Raw genomic sequence first — 14,636 nt, forward strand, 5'->3', positions numbered from 1 at the left:
TCAGAAATTTAACTCACAGTGCTAACTTTGTGTCTCTTTCCTGGCAGAATTAAAAAGAGCAAAGAACTTGTGATGATGTTTTGCATTTGTTCTTTTTCAGGTTCTTGCTCCTTGTTTATTTTGTCTTGGGCACTTTATTTCCTGATGGTGATATCTGAGGAGCAAGGGCCCTCCAGAGAGGAGAAAAGAAGACTAGAAATCACAGAACCTTAGTCGCTCTACCTTCACAAAGTAGGACCCACCCTTGTCCTCACGATTTGCACACTGAATGGAGCAAAGCACGTGCAAAGGGTACAACACATTCTAAACGTGTGTGATTTAACGTGGTCGTGGCAGGGACAGAAAAGTCGGACTTCAGGGACTTCAGGTCCTTCTTGTTGGCCAAGAGACAGCTCTAACACCTTGCCGCTTTTATGGTGGATAATCGATTGATGGACAGAGAGGACTTGCTTGCCGGTGAGGCGGGTATATGCACATAGAAACATATCTGGTCCCTCTTCCCCCTTTTTAAGCAAAATTTTCAGTGGCCGACAAGATTAGAAGATTGTGGAGCACATTTTCATATGCCCCCACTTTAGCCTTTGGTTCCCCCTGGGCCATTTCTAGACTGGCAACACTTTGAATGCTGCCTTTGCCCAGGGATTTTGCAGAGTTAATTTATGGGGCTGTTTAGAAAAAAATACCCTTTCCTGATTCTTGAATCATGCTGGGTGTCAGTAAGGCCACGTTCTCATTTAGGGGGGTTAGTAATAATAGTAATAATAGTGATAGTTAACAGTGGTAATGGTAATGGAATTTGTTTAGGGTGCTGCTTATGCAGTTCATGTATATTATCATGTTTAAATATTCACGAAAATCCTGGATAAGTAGTTCTGTTTTAGAAATTCCACTAGTAACTCCATTTTATGAAGCTCTAATACTTTGGGTACAACGAGCTGACTCATTGGAAAAGACCCTGATGCTGGGAAAGATTGAGGGCAGTAGGGGAAGGGGATGACAGAGGATGAGAGGGTTGCATGCCGTCACTGACTCAATGGATGTGAATTTGAGCAAACTCTGGGAAAGAGTGAAGGATAGGGAGGCCTGGTGTGTGGCAGTCCATGGGGTTGCAAAGAGTTAGACAGGGCTTAGAGTCTAAACAACAACAATATACGGGGAAACTGAAGAAGAGAGAATTGCATCAGATCGCTTATCTGTGTGTGTGTGTGTGTGTGTGAGAGTTGCTCAGTCATGTCCAACTTTTGCAGACCCATGGACTGTAGCCCTCCAGGGTCCTCAGTGAATGGAGTTCTCCAGGCTAGAATCCTAGAATGGGTAGACATTCCCTTCTCCAGGGGATCTTCCTGACCCAGGGATCGAAGCTGGGTCTCCTGCATTGCAGGCAGATTCTGTAGCATCTGAGCCGCCAGGGAAACCCATCTTATTTTGTAGTTGCTGTTAGTTTTATAGAATAAGTAAGCACTAGGTAATTTCCAAAATGCACTCCAAATTTATTTTCCCGTGTCTTAAAATCAAATTCTCGGCTGATTGCTCATTGTCCCCTGGGCAGCGTGTGGGCCATCTTTCCACAGTTAACTTTGTTACAGGTAATTACCTAAGAAGTCACTGTTTGTTCTTTGCCACTTTTGAATGAAAACTGTTCTAGTGCCAGGCAGTATATTTTTATAAAATGAGAAAAGAGTCATTAAAAAAAAAATAGTGTGACAACTTCTAGCATGCTTTCAGTAGTAACCAGTGTCTGTGTTAAGTATCTAGGGATGAAGGAGTCAGTTATTAGAGAGCACAGTCTCCATTTCTTGTCTTTACCCTGTTCCCAACACTGCTAAAACATAGTTAAATGGATTGATGTGAGACGCACCTCTTTTTTTCCCTGTGGAAGGTGATAATGGGCCATAGAGTGACCAGAGGGCATGTAATAGCATAGAGTCAGAGGCTTCTGAGACAGCCTGGAAATGATGAGCAATTGACTGTATTATAAATAGGTCAGATTCCCTCCTTTTCTAAATCTATGTAATTGCTCAGGTGGTCAACCCTGTTGGGTAAAAAAAGGACCCAGAGATGGGCTGGAAAAGGCTGTTCCACATTGATAATTTGAAATAAGCCCAGCGCTTACAGTCTTCAACCAGCTGAATTTGATTTTTGACCATCCATCCCTTTTCACCCTTTTCACTGAGTCCTCATCTCTGCATGCATGCGCGTTGTGTTTTATGAATTTGGGGACTGTAATTAAGACTCTCCAATTATGTGTCCTTCCTAGTTCTGTATATTGCTGTTTAGTTGCTAAGTCATGTCCTACTCTTTTGTGACCCCATGGACTGTATCTGCCAGGCTCCTCTGTCCATGGGATTCTCCAGGCAAGAATACTGGAGTGGGTTTCCATTTCCTTCTCCAGGGGATCTTCCCATCCAGGAATCAAACCTGACTCTCCTGCATTGCAGGCAGTTTCCTTACGGCTGGGCCACCAGGAAAGCCCCTGTATATTCTTAGCTGTCTAAATTAAGAGCTCCCGTGCTTAATCTAGACCATGGCTGTCGCTGTTTGGATGTTCTTTTGCCACCCCATGCCCATCATCTGTCATGAGACCACTGTGGATGGGGCAGCATAAAATGATTTCTGAGTTGGGTCAATCTGGATGGACTTGTCAATGGGGTTGTTTATGCAGGCAGGCTCTGTCCACTTTGGTGAGTGGCCCTCAGTTCCAGGACTGCATGAGAACACCAGCTCTGTTTAGCTCTCTGGTGGATTCTGTATTATTTCTGTCTATGACAGTGGGAGGTCTAGCTGGATACAGTGGAAGCAAAACATTTGCTCTCTGCAGTTGGCGACTGAGAAGAGATCAGGCCGCATGAAAGACGCTGAAACATACCTGTGTCAGTCCTGCTGAAAATGGCTGCCTGGTCCCTCTGGACCACCTGCATCTCTAAAGCATCCACCTGCAACCCTGGGTCCCTTATTCCCTCTCCACTCCAAGTGCTGCATTCACTTGGATTTTCTGTTAGACTTCAATGTCGATATGTTTTAAGGGGAGCTGCTCATTTTCAACACAATTTCATTCTGTGTAATTCCTATTTCTTTATTAAACAAAATGTACTGTCTAGAACCAGGAGTTTGACTCATCTTTGATTACTCCCTTTCTCTCATTTTCAGCTGTTCCATCACCAGTTTTATGCATCTTTTAAAAATGCTGTCCGTCTTGGCCTGACTTTGGCTCCATTGCATTTGAACCCAGGTGTGTCTTTCCTCCCCTGACCTGCACACCATAGCTACTCTTGGTCATTCTCCTGCAGATGATACTACTTTTCATTACTCACGAGGTCAAGGCTAAACTTTTAAGCTCGACACTCAAGGTCTTTCTTTCTGTGGCTTTCCTTTATTTTCCCAAAGAAAAGTTCATCTTCTCTTCTGAACTAAATTTAGGATGAGCTCTCACTTTTATCTTTATAATAGTCTCATTGCGCTGTGAAATCCTACCTAATGCTTTGTGTCCATTGTCTATGAACTCATTTAGGGGAAGGCTGTCCCCAATAAATGTTTGAGGAACTCGGTTGAACTCAGGTATCCGACTCCAACTTACCTCCAAAACTCACAGGACAAATCTCCTGTCTCCCTCTACATATACTGCTCTCCATCATTTTCAGTATTAAGCAGATTAATATTAGCAAAGTTTGCAGAAGTAACTCTTGCTTATTAGAAGTGTAAAATTGTCGAATAGAAGCTTCCTTTGTTCCCTCTCTGGAACACTCTGTCAAAGCAGTGCTCTCTTGCTTTGAAAACAGGAAGGTAGAACATTCCAGCAGCATCACAAACGCTCTGTTGATATTTGTAAAATCTGTAGTCTTTCCAAGCCTCTAGGCAAGAGCAAATAGAAATAGTCGGAGGCATCAGACTTGATGATGTTGAATTGGATTCTTATAACTGAGGCTTGATAGCCAAAATGAGTGGTGTGCTGGTTTATACTGAAAGAGATGCTTGCGGTATTGTGAACCCCATAGACTCCAGCTTGCTGGAATCTTTGAAGACATCTGGATGTTTTGAAAAAAGACAACAATCACATGCATTTTATTATCTTCATAATTGTATTCTCTTAGAAAGGGAGCCGTGTAATGACAGAGGGTGAGGGTAGTATAAAGGCCGTGGGGTTTGGATTCAGATGGATGGACTTTTTGTTTGTTTTTTCTAATTTTTTAGTATTTACATTACTATTTATTGGAGTACAGTTTCTTCACAGTGTTGTGCCAGTGTCTACCATACAGCAAAATGGATCAGCCATTCATACACCTATACCCCCTGCCTTTGGGATTTCTTTTCCTTTCGGGTGACCGCAGTGCGTTAAGTAGAGTTCCCTGTGCCATATGACCTAGCAATTCCACTCCTGGGCATATACACAGAGAAAACCGTAAGTCAAAAAGGCACAGGCACCCCAGCATGCATGGCAGCACTGTCTCCAGTAGCTAGGACATGGAAGCAACCTAAAGTCCATCAGCAGAAGAATGGACAGAAGACGTGGTACATACATGCAGTGGAATATTATGCAGATGGATTTGAATCTGGTTCTGCTAGAGTAGCTTGAGTGTGTTTCTTCCTCTTTGTTTCTACTTCCTCAGTTTTTAAATAGAGGACAGATAATACACATCTCATAGGATCACTGTCATGAATAGATTAAGTGAGGCTTGCCACACATCAAGTGGGGCTTCCCTGGTGGTTCACATGGTAAAGAATCCCCCTGCAATACAGGAGACCTGGGTTTAATCCTTGGGTCAGAAAGATTCCCTGGAGAAAGGAATGGCTACTTGCTCCAGTATTCTTGGCTGGAGAATCCCATGGACAGAGGAGCCAGGTGGGCATGGGGTCACAAAGAATCGAACCCAACTGACTGATGGAGCGCGACACATGTCAAGTACTAGTAAGCATTAGCTCTTTCCTTTTTGCACTCCAACCTGCAACAACATGAATGCTGTGGTTTATACATGGCTATTTTTGTCCTGCATAGGCAAGTCAGTTCTATAATATTGTGTCATTGTTTCCCTAAAGGATCTCTCTGTGCAGTCATAGGACTTCTTGCCCAATTTCTCCTTAGCAGTATTTATTTCTGGGGTCCAGAAGAGGAAACGAGATTTTAGAAATAGTTATCACTCTGTCTCAATTAGGACACTCACTGTCGAAGAACTCTTAAAATGATTTTGCTTTCTGGGAAAGAAAGAAATCTTTCCAGCAGTCTTATCACCTGAAAAACAGTGGGGATCATGAATTATTAGAAAAGAGTTACCCAAAGAGAGTGCTCTTAAAAACAACTGCCCGCAGAGGACTCTGGCTTATCAACAGGCAAAAAGAAGAGAATCTTTGTACTAAATTTGATCTTGTCACTATAAGCACGAAAATAGCAATGCTCATAATATATTCTGTGGGGATGATGCTGTGAGTGTTGCCGCCATGTAAAAATCTCAGCTAAAAGCTTCTAAGAATGAACGTTATGAACTCTTCAAGAACTCCAGGGACCGTCTATTAGGAAGCAGGTAAACAGTGAAATGAAAGCTATTACAAAGAGGGACGCAACGAAGGCAAACCAAGTAAATAATTCTGTTGTGGCCAGTCTACCCTGTGGAAAATATGATGGATGCGAGGCATTTCATTTAGCACGAATGACCAGTGTAATTATAATTGGCTAATGAATATGTTTTCTTTTGCTGCATAATGCTGTTTAGTTCCAGGGTTACGAAGGTGCTTTTCATATCAAAACCCTGTAGCCATGTGAAATTATATGAGTAGACTTATTATCTGGTAAAAAGTCAGCGTTGTTTCAGCTTTACTTAGATTTCACTTTAAAGGCTTGTCCATAGTCTGGAAACACATGTTAGCAGATAAAGAAGGATCTATACAACATTTTTTACACTTAATAAACCAATATCTGAGCTTGCCCTTGATTATGTTTTTCTTTGTGTGGAAATCTTGATCTTCTTATATAAAATACTTTGGACATTTGGAAGGGGTTTTATGGGAAAATTGTAGTGTTTCCTTCATTAGCAATTTTTCAGATAGCACAAATAATTATCTTGATATCTGAGCTTAAATTTGATATTCTTTGACAGGCATGCACACAAGCTGGCTTGTCACTGCCCCCTCTCGTTTTCATAATTCTTTATTTCTAGATCATTAATGGCATTTCTGTGAAAACACAAGGCAAATGAATTCCAGAAGAAATGAGTATTCAGATGATTATTCATCCTTAAGTGACAGACAGACCTGTAAATAATGAAATGAAGAGGGAAATCTCTAATTTCATTTAATGGTAGCTTGGGTGTGATTGAGGTTCCACCTTTTTATCAGAACTCCTAATAAGAAGATGAAAGGATTGAAGCTTCAAGTCCCATATCTCTCTTCAAAATTTAGAGCATGTTGCTGATGGTGGAGAGCTAGTTGGCATCTGTGAAGTGTGGTGAACAGAACCATGATGCCACAGTGGAAGTGATACAAGGAATGGGATTGTTTGGGAACAGTAGGACGTGGAGGTGGGCTGGAAGCTTTAGAAGAACATGGGCGTGCCCCTGGTAGAGATAATCGTCTAGAATCTCCTTTTCTGCCTGCAGTAGCTCTTAGCCTTCTCCAATGGAGAGTTATTGAGAATTGGTTTTCAAAAATGCAGTGCTTGCTTTTCTCATGTCACTCTGTGATTTAACTCTCTGGAGCCCCAGTGATAGCAATAAACCACCTGTGTCACCTCCACTCGTTTAATTAGAAGGAAGGGGGAGGAGCTAGTTCTTTGTGGTTGTAGGCATGACTCAAGATAGAGGGAATGTCAAGGATGACACAATTGTTCAGTGTTGGAATTAGGTGACCCTGAGTTTGAATCCCAGCTCTGCTACTACCTCACTGTGACACTTTGGGCAAATGACAAATTTTATCTCAACCTTTTGTATAAAATGGAGACATTAAAATTTTATAGAGTTCTTATAAAGATTAAATAAGTTATGCAAAATGTTATGCATAGTAGGATCTTACTGTTAGTTTTGTGTGTGTTTGTTTAATCACCACTGTATCTTAAGTTCTTTAATGAATGGATGCTTGAGTGCATACATGGATGGATGCATTTGTATACTCTGCCTTGAAATCTCTAAAGATTCATTTTATTTAGAATTGCAGTGGACCCTAATGGAATAACTAAAGATTTAATTTAATTATTGCCAGAAAGAAAGCATGGTGTGAAATGTAAAGTTGAAGATGGGAATTGTTTTTCTTAATACTTTCCATTTTTGTAATTCTTACTTCTTTAATTTCTTAAAGCCTTCAGTTTGTTTTATCATTTTACTTTCTGATGTCTGTAGTTGGTGTGTGCAGTTACTGCTGTATTATAGATTCCTAGAGAGGAAGATGACTTGGGAAACTCATGTCCGTTTCTGTTTTGTGTATCTGGGTACCAAATAGTCATCAGCAATCGGTGCCATGAATTGGACTAGACAAGCAGTATGAGATCATCAAAAGATCAGTAGGTTCATCTGGACCACTTTTCTAGATTCCATACACATGTGTTAATATATGATACTTGGTTTTCTCTTTCTAACTTACCTCACTCTGTATGACAGACTCTATGAATTGGGAGGTTGGGATTGACATTTGTCACTGCCATGTGTGAAAAAGATGGCCAGTGGGAACTTGCTATGAATCCCAGGGAGCTCAGCTTGGTGCTCTGTGATGACCTGGAGGGGTGGGAGGGAGGTCCAAGAGAAAGGGGCTGGATGCATGCATATAGCTGATTCACTTCGTGAAAAACTGACAGCAAAAACGAACACAACAGTGTAAGCAACTAGACCGCAGTTTAAGAAAATAAGATCAATAGGCTGGTGGGCAGAAGGTCTGAATTCTAATTTTTGTTGTCTTAAAAAAAAAAAATCTTTGATCTCTGTCAAATTACTCAGCCCTCTTGAGCCTCAGTTTCTTCATTTGATTAAGACTAGATAGTTACATAAATCTCTAATTCTCAGATCTGGGAGCCAGCATTAGAGGTTAGGATAGGCTTTGCATCTTGTCTGCTTGGGCTTTTAGCTGGCTTCACAGCTCTGGCACCTTGGCACAGTACTTCATCTCTATAAGCTGCACCTTTCTCATCTCTGCAGTAGGGAAACTAAAACCCCCTTTAAAAAATTGCCACGAGGAGAAACAAGGCCCTACCGTATAGGACAGAGAACTGTATTCACTATCCTGTGATACACCCTCATGGAAAAGCCTATGAAAAGAATGCATGTGTAACTAAATTGCTTAGTTGCACAACAGAAATGAACACCTTATAAATCAACTGTATTCAATAAATTAAACTGTCAAAAAAAGGCCAAGTAAAAAACAAACCAAAGAAAAAGCATGTTAATAAAATGCAAAATAAATATATAATTAATCAAAATAAATGTGAGTAGATTTAATTTACACATTAGAGATTCCATGTTTGGTAAAGGAGAAAAGCAAGTATTATGCTATTTACAAGAGACATCTCAATCCTATTAAAAAACTATACCTGAAGTTCTAAAATAAAAGAACAGGAGATTATGCTACCCAAAGAGAAAGGAAAGAAAGCAAACAAACAACAGTAACCCCACCATTGACAGCAACAGTAAAACAGAAGGATAGCAAAGAAAAATAATTAATAGAGCAGTTGCAACATCTGATAATCCAGAAAACAAACTAAACACTTGGAATTATAGAAAGGAAAATATGTCATGTATAATCCCAAATACTGGTAACAATCACTAATATTTGCATGTGTTTTTTCAAATTTGCAATTCTATTAAATATGTCTATTAGAAAACGAGTTTTCATGAGGATTAAATGAGGTAATGCACATGGAACATAGTGTTGGCTAGAGTTAAGTGCTCAGTAAATATTGGCGAGTCTTCCAACATGGCTTTTTAAAAGAAAAAGCCAAGTATCACTTTGGAAGTGATAGTTTGGAGGTTTGGGGAAAGCAGTAGACCTTAACGTGTCTCTGTGTTACTCACCCAGCAGACCAAGTCATCCTCTTCAAAGCTACCAAGTAATCAGAGGGTAATCAGAGAGGAACTTCTCATCGCCTCTTCAGGAAGAGGTGTGGTCCCTCTCGCTCCCTCTAGGAGCTCAGCCGATGTTTCACAAAGATAACAGTTGATGATTCTGCCGTAGCATGGAATTTCCTGGTGCACACAGGTAAGACACAGAGACATTTTGGTTTATGAAGCGATTTGGAAAAGGAAATGGCAACCCACTTCAGGATTCTTGCCTGGAGAATTCCATGGACAGAGGAGCCTGGTGGGCTACAGTCCATGGAATTGCAAAGAGTTGGACACAACTGAGAAACTAATACTTGGAGGGCTGATCATGAAACCTTTGATGTGAGGGAGCTATTCCAGAAATCCTTCTAAGAGGCCTGTACTGCTGTAAGTAATGAGTCTTGCTACTCGTATATCTGATGCTTCTGCCACAACATTATGTCTGACAATTTTACCAGCCTAACCTGTAGGATCTCAGTTTAGAAGACCACAAGGGAAATAGCATTTCAGGGTGCAGTGCTCAGGCTAGGACTCTCACATTAAATTTTCAGTATGGAATTTTTTGTGAATTACTTTCAGGCACCACAGATGGTAAATAAGGCAGGGGATACTGGGAGGGCAGCCACACCCCACCTGTTAGCTCATTCCTTTGATTTGGGTAAGAGTGGACAGGTACCTGCGCCAGTCATTGTTGTGAAATGCACATCCACTCTGCTTTGCAGCATTCAGACAGAGCCAAAGCATGCAGTAGGCACTGCAGTGATAAAGTCTCTCAGTCGTGTCCTACTCTTTGTGACCTCATGGACCACAGCACACCAGGCCTCCCTGTCCATCACCAACTCCCAGAGTTTACCCAAACTCATGTCTATTGAGTAAGTGATGCCATCCAACCATCTCATCCTTTGTCGTCCCCTTCTCCTCTTGCCTTCAATCTTTCCCAGCACTAGGGTCTTTTCAAATGAGTCAGCTCTTCACATCAGGTGTCCAAAGTATTGGAGTTTCAGCTTCAACATCAGTCCTTCCAATGAACACCCAGGACTGATCTCCTTTAGGATGGACTGGTTGGATCTTCTTGCAGTCTCAGGGACTCTCAAGAGTCTTCTCCAACACCACAGTTCAAAAGCATCAATTCTTCAGCACTCAGCTTTCTTCACAGTCCAACTCTCACATCCATACATGACCACTGGGAAAACCATAGCCTTGAGTAGATGGACCTTTGTTGGCAAAATAATGTCTCTGCCTTTTAATATTCTGTCTAGGTTGGTCATAACTTTTCTTCCAAGGAGTAAGCATCTTTTAATTTCATGGCTGCAATCACCATCTGCAGTGATGGCCACAAAATGTGAAATCAGGATGAGATGTGATGACATGATGTTAAGGATGCAGACATGATATTTGGCAGAGTGGCTTGCCTCCAGGGATCCTCATTCTGTCTCTTCCTCTCCCTCAGTGGGTTCTGCCAGCAGGAGCATCTCAGAGTCCTCTCCCTTACTGAATCCTTTGAGATGAAGGCTGTCTGAATCTCCCATTTATCCTCAGGTTGGAGCACAGATCAGGGATATAGTAGGGATTCAACAAATATTTGTGGCAGAAAGGAGTGAGAAGGTGGAGGAAGGAAGGCGGGACATGGTAAAAATCAAGATGGTTTGAGCTTTCCTTCAATAAGTGATGATAAGAAGTTTCGTTGGCCGTGGTGGTGGTTCGGCATTGTAGTTTTGGAAAGTGGATAGAGTCCCTTTATCCTATTAAAGGCACAGCATAATAGAGGACCTTTGGAGTGAATTAAAGTACAGCTCTGCCTATGCACTTGACACAGTTATCCAAAAACCAGCATCGACTCAATTTTCCATTCATCAGCTTGTAAAGTAGGGCAGATAGTTTCAAATGTGATTGTGAGGGTTTCCATTGAAAGGAAAATCTCATCAAGAACAGAAACTCTAGCCTCCCTTCCTGTTTTCACTTTCTTCTGTAGAAGAAAGGGGAAAACATTTTATTATTTTTTTCTTTTTCAAAGGGGTGAACTTATTAGGGGGCTTCATCATGCTCTGCATGGCACCACATATGTTTAAGTTAAAAAAAAAAATTCGTGATGGAGACAGTGATCAACTATTATTAATTGAAGTCCCAAATACTAGAACATTCTAAGTACTAGTTTTTAGTGTTCTCTCTGGGGTGGTTTAATAAATTGTCATCTAGCAAAAAATACGTCGTAGAAGATGAAACAGTCATCAGTGAGCCATCGCAGGGTGAAGACGCCTTGGCTGCAGAGTAGAAGTATTACATGCTTTATTTCCTGATACATTAATGCGCCTAAGAAACACAGTCCAGGATGTACTACATTTTCATTTCTTTTTTCAAAGCTTGCCAGTGGCATACAGATAACTCAGGTTTTATCAGACCCCTTCTATGTGGTTTGAATACCTATGTTGAATCCTCCATCTCTTTTCTTAAACTGAATCCTGACTTCCAGTTAGAGCTGACAATGAATTCCACTCACCTAATCAGGCTGAGACTCTCTCCCTCTCAAGATTGTGATATTTCTACTTGATCTATTATTTGTAAAATTTAATTCATTGGCTTTGACCAAACAATTAGCACGGTGAATATGAGTGTGGTGTTTAACTAATCCGAGGCATGGTTACGTTTCTTTAGCCATTCCTTTCTGAATTCAAAAATGGAGAACTGCTGCTGTGAATTTCAATCAGCTCAGCCCAGTTAAGAGAACGGTTCTTCATCACTCCTGGTGCCTGCTGAGGTCTGATTCTGAGGTGCTTTTTCCCTGAAGGTGGTTTGCTGTCCTGCAGTCAGAGGTATTCCTTGGTACCACACCAGATTCATATGCCCTCACCCATCGGGTATACATCACCACCACGGAATGCACTGATGTGGATTAAAGACCTATAACATCATCTAATAATGCCTTTCTAATGGAGATAGGCATCATCCTGGTAATGCAATTTTGGTCCTTAGAGACGTGGTATGCTAGTTCAAAATTTGATTTTACTCTTTGTGTAAAAGCTGTCTTTATTGAAAGAGAGGGAGGAAAAGTCTAAGAGTGGCAAGGTATTGAAGTCTTTTCACGTCAGATTTCACAGTAGATTCAGATCTTGAGCTAAGGCCAAAGGAGGTTAGCAGTCCTAATAATCTTGCTGCACCTTCAGAAATGAACTAATCAGTATGTCAGAATCTGCCTACACTCCTATGAGATGCTACAGTCAGCAACATAAGTATTTCTTCCCTGTCTAAAATCTTAAAATGTATCTGGTGAGGAGAGAAGCACAGGAAGAAACCCAGCTATTAAAAATTAGAAAGCTGATAACTATTAACACTTTTAATAATTAGCAGAAGAAATAGGAATAAAGATGTAAGCATGGTTTTTGTTTTCTAGTAGTGAGATGTTACTATAGTATAGATAGAAAGCATGTAATTAAAGAAATGAAGTTGCTAAATATAGTCTTGTGAATGTAGAGGACTTGTACTTCCATAAAACTCTCTAGAATATACAGGTGATTTCCTTAAAGTTAAAGCAATCATAAGCAGCGCTCTCTGGATGTTTATAATTTTTTTGAAAGTTTAGAATCCTAACAGACTTCCCTGGTATCTCAGAAGTAAAGAATCTACCTTTAATGCAGGAGATGCAGGTTCAATCTCTGGGTTGGGAAAATCTCCTGGAGAAGGGAAGTGGCAACCCTCTCCAGTATTCTTGTCTGGGAAATCCTATGGACAGAGGAGCCTGGTGGGCTACAGTTCGTGGGCTCGAAAGAGTCAGACAAATTAGCAACTAAACCACCACATCCTAGAGATAGCCGTATGGATTTCGTCTGCAGTATTCAACATTCAAAGAGGATGCCTGCTGGCTGGTTGAAAATTACGTGTACATGGGTGTGTGCGTGGCATAGTGTTATTGGTAAAACTTAATTTTAGACATTTAATTTACTATTTGACAAATTCTAGTCTAATATCCCTTATGGCAGAAAGTGAAGAAGAACTAAAGAGCCTCTTGATGAAAGTGAAAGAAGAGAGTGAAAAAGTTGGCTTAAAGCTCAACATTCAGAAAACGAAGATCATGGCATCTGGTCGTATCACTTCATGGCAAATAGATGGCGAAACAGTGGAAACGGTTTCAGACTTTATTTTTTGGGTTCTAAAATCACTGCAGATGGTGATTGCAGCCATGAAATTAAAAGACGCTTACTCCTTGGAAGGAAAGCTATGACCAACCTAGATAGCATATTGAAAAGCAGAGACATTACTTTGCCAACAAATGTCCATCTAGTCAAGGCTATGGTTTTCCCAGTGGTCATGTATGGATGTGAGAGTTGGACTGTGAAGAAAGCTGAGCACTGAAGAATTGATGCTTTTGATCTGTGGTGTTGGAGAAGACTCTTGAGAGTCCCTGAGACTGCAAGAAGATCCAACCAGTCCATCCTAAAGGAGATCAGTCCTGAATGTTCATTGGAAGGACTGATATTGTAGCTGAAACTCCAATATTTTGGTCACTTGATGTGAAGAGCTGACTCATTTGAAAAGACCCTGATGTTGGGAAAGATTGAGGGCAGGAGGAGAAGGGGACGACAGAGGATGAGATGGTTGGATGGAATCACTTACTCAATAGACATGGGTTTAGGTGAACTCTGGGAGTTGGTGCTGGACAGGGAGGCCTGGCATGCTGCAGTTCATGGGGTTGCAAAGAGTCAGACACGACTGAGTGACTGAACTCAGACTGAGATTTAGATATCTGACTCAGACCCAGATATCCTGCTAATTTTTCCCTAAATTCACCTGCAAGTAGTGCTCTATTAATTTTAAAAGCAGGTGATAAAATTCTATTGCTAAAAGTAGTGTAGCTTTAAAAATGGAATCAGAGCTTGAGCTTGGTCTGGGGACCACACATGTTTCTTGGAGAAAATCCATTTTCAACCCAATATGTTGTGTGTGCTCTTCACTGCAGGGGTGCGCGGAGGCTTAGAGGCAGTTCTAGGAAATGATTAAGCTAGTCCTGGAAGCAAACTCCCTAGGATTCACATCCCCTCTCCTCCTTGTACTTGGTTGCCTTAAATAAGTTGCTTCTCTCTCTCTTGGCCTTAGTTTTCTCAACTTGGGCATGGAAATAAGGTTTACTGCATAAGTTGTTGGGAGGATTAAATGAATTGGTAGAGTATGCTCATAACAGTACCGGGCACGTAGTTTATACCCATTAAAGTAAGAACTATGATGATTGCTTACGAATAATGCTTTACTAGCTCAATTCCTCTACCTTTTATAATTTACCTAGTAAATGACGTGAACTCTGTCTTCTAAGTGATAAAACCCGTCAAAATACACAGACCCTCTTACTCAATGGGAAGCCTAAAGCCGTAACTATTTTAGAGTGCTCTTTTTAGAGCATTTTTAGAGGAAATTCTGTTACTAGTTTTCGGATTCTCTGAGAGCAAGTTCATATCATATGCATCTTGAAATGTCTCCACATCTCCTGACGGAGTATTGAAGTGAGGAATAAATTTGCTTAAATGATTTCCTCTTCAAGTTTATAGCCTTATGGATAGGAGGTATTATTAGAAGGGTACCTCAATTTTGAAAAAAGAGATAGGCGAATTAATGTCCCTACACAGACCCAGAAAGTATAAA

General features: G+C 40.9%; 1 protein-coding gene across 1 annotated transcript in view; it reads left to right on the plus strand.

The window, feature by feature from the left end:
- Positions 1-14,636, plus strand: part of FLRT2 (fibronectin leucine rich transmembrane protein 2) — a 107,862-nt gene that overhangs the window by 14,581 nt on the left and 78,645 nt on the right. The gene's annotated exons all lie outside the window — the stretch shown is intronic.

The sequence above is a fragment of the Bos indicus genome, chromosome 10 (genome assembly GCF_029378745.1).
Source record: "Bos indicus isolate NIAB-ARS_2022 breed Sahiwal x Tharparkar chromosome 10, NIAB-ARS_B.indTharparkar_mat_pri_1.0, whole genome shotgun sequence".
Classification (NCBI taxonomy): domain Eukaryota; kingdom Metazoa; phylum Chordata; class Mammalia; order Artiodactyla; family Bovidae; genus Bos; species Bos indicus.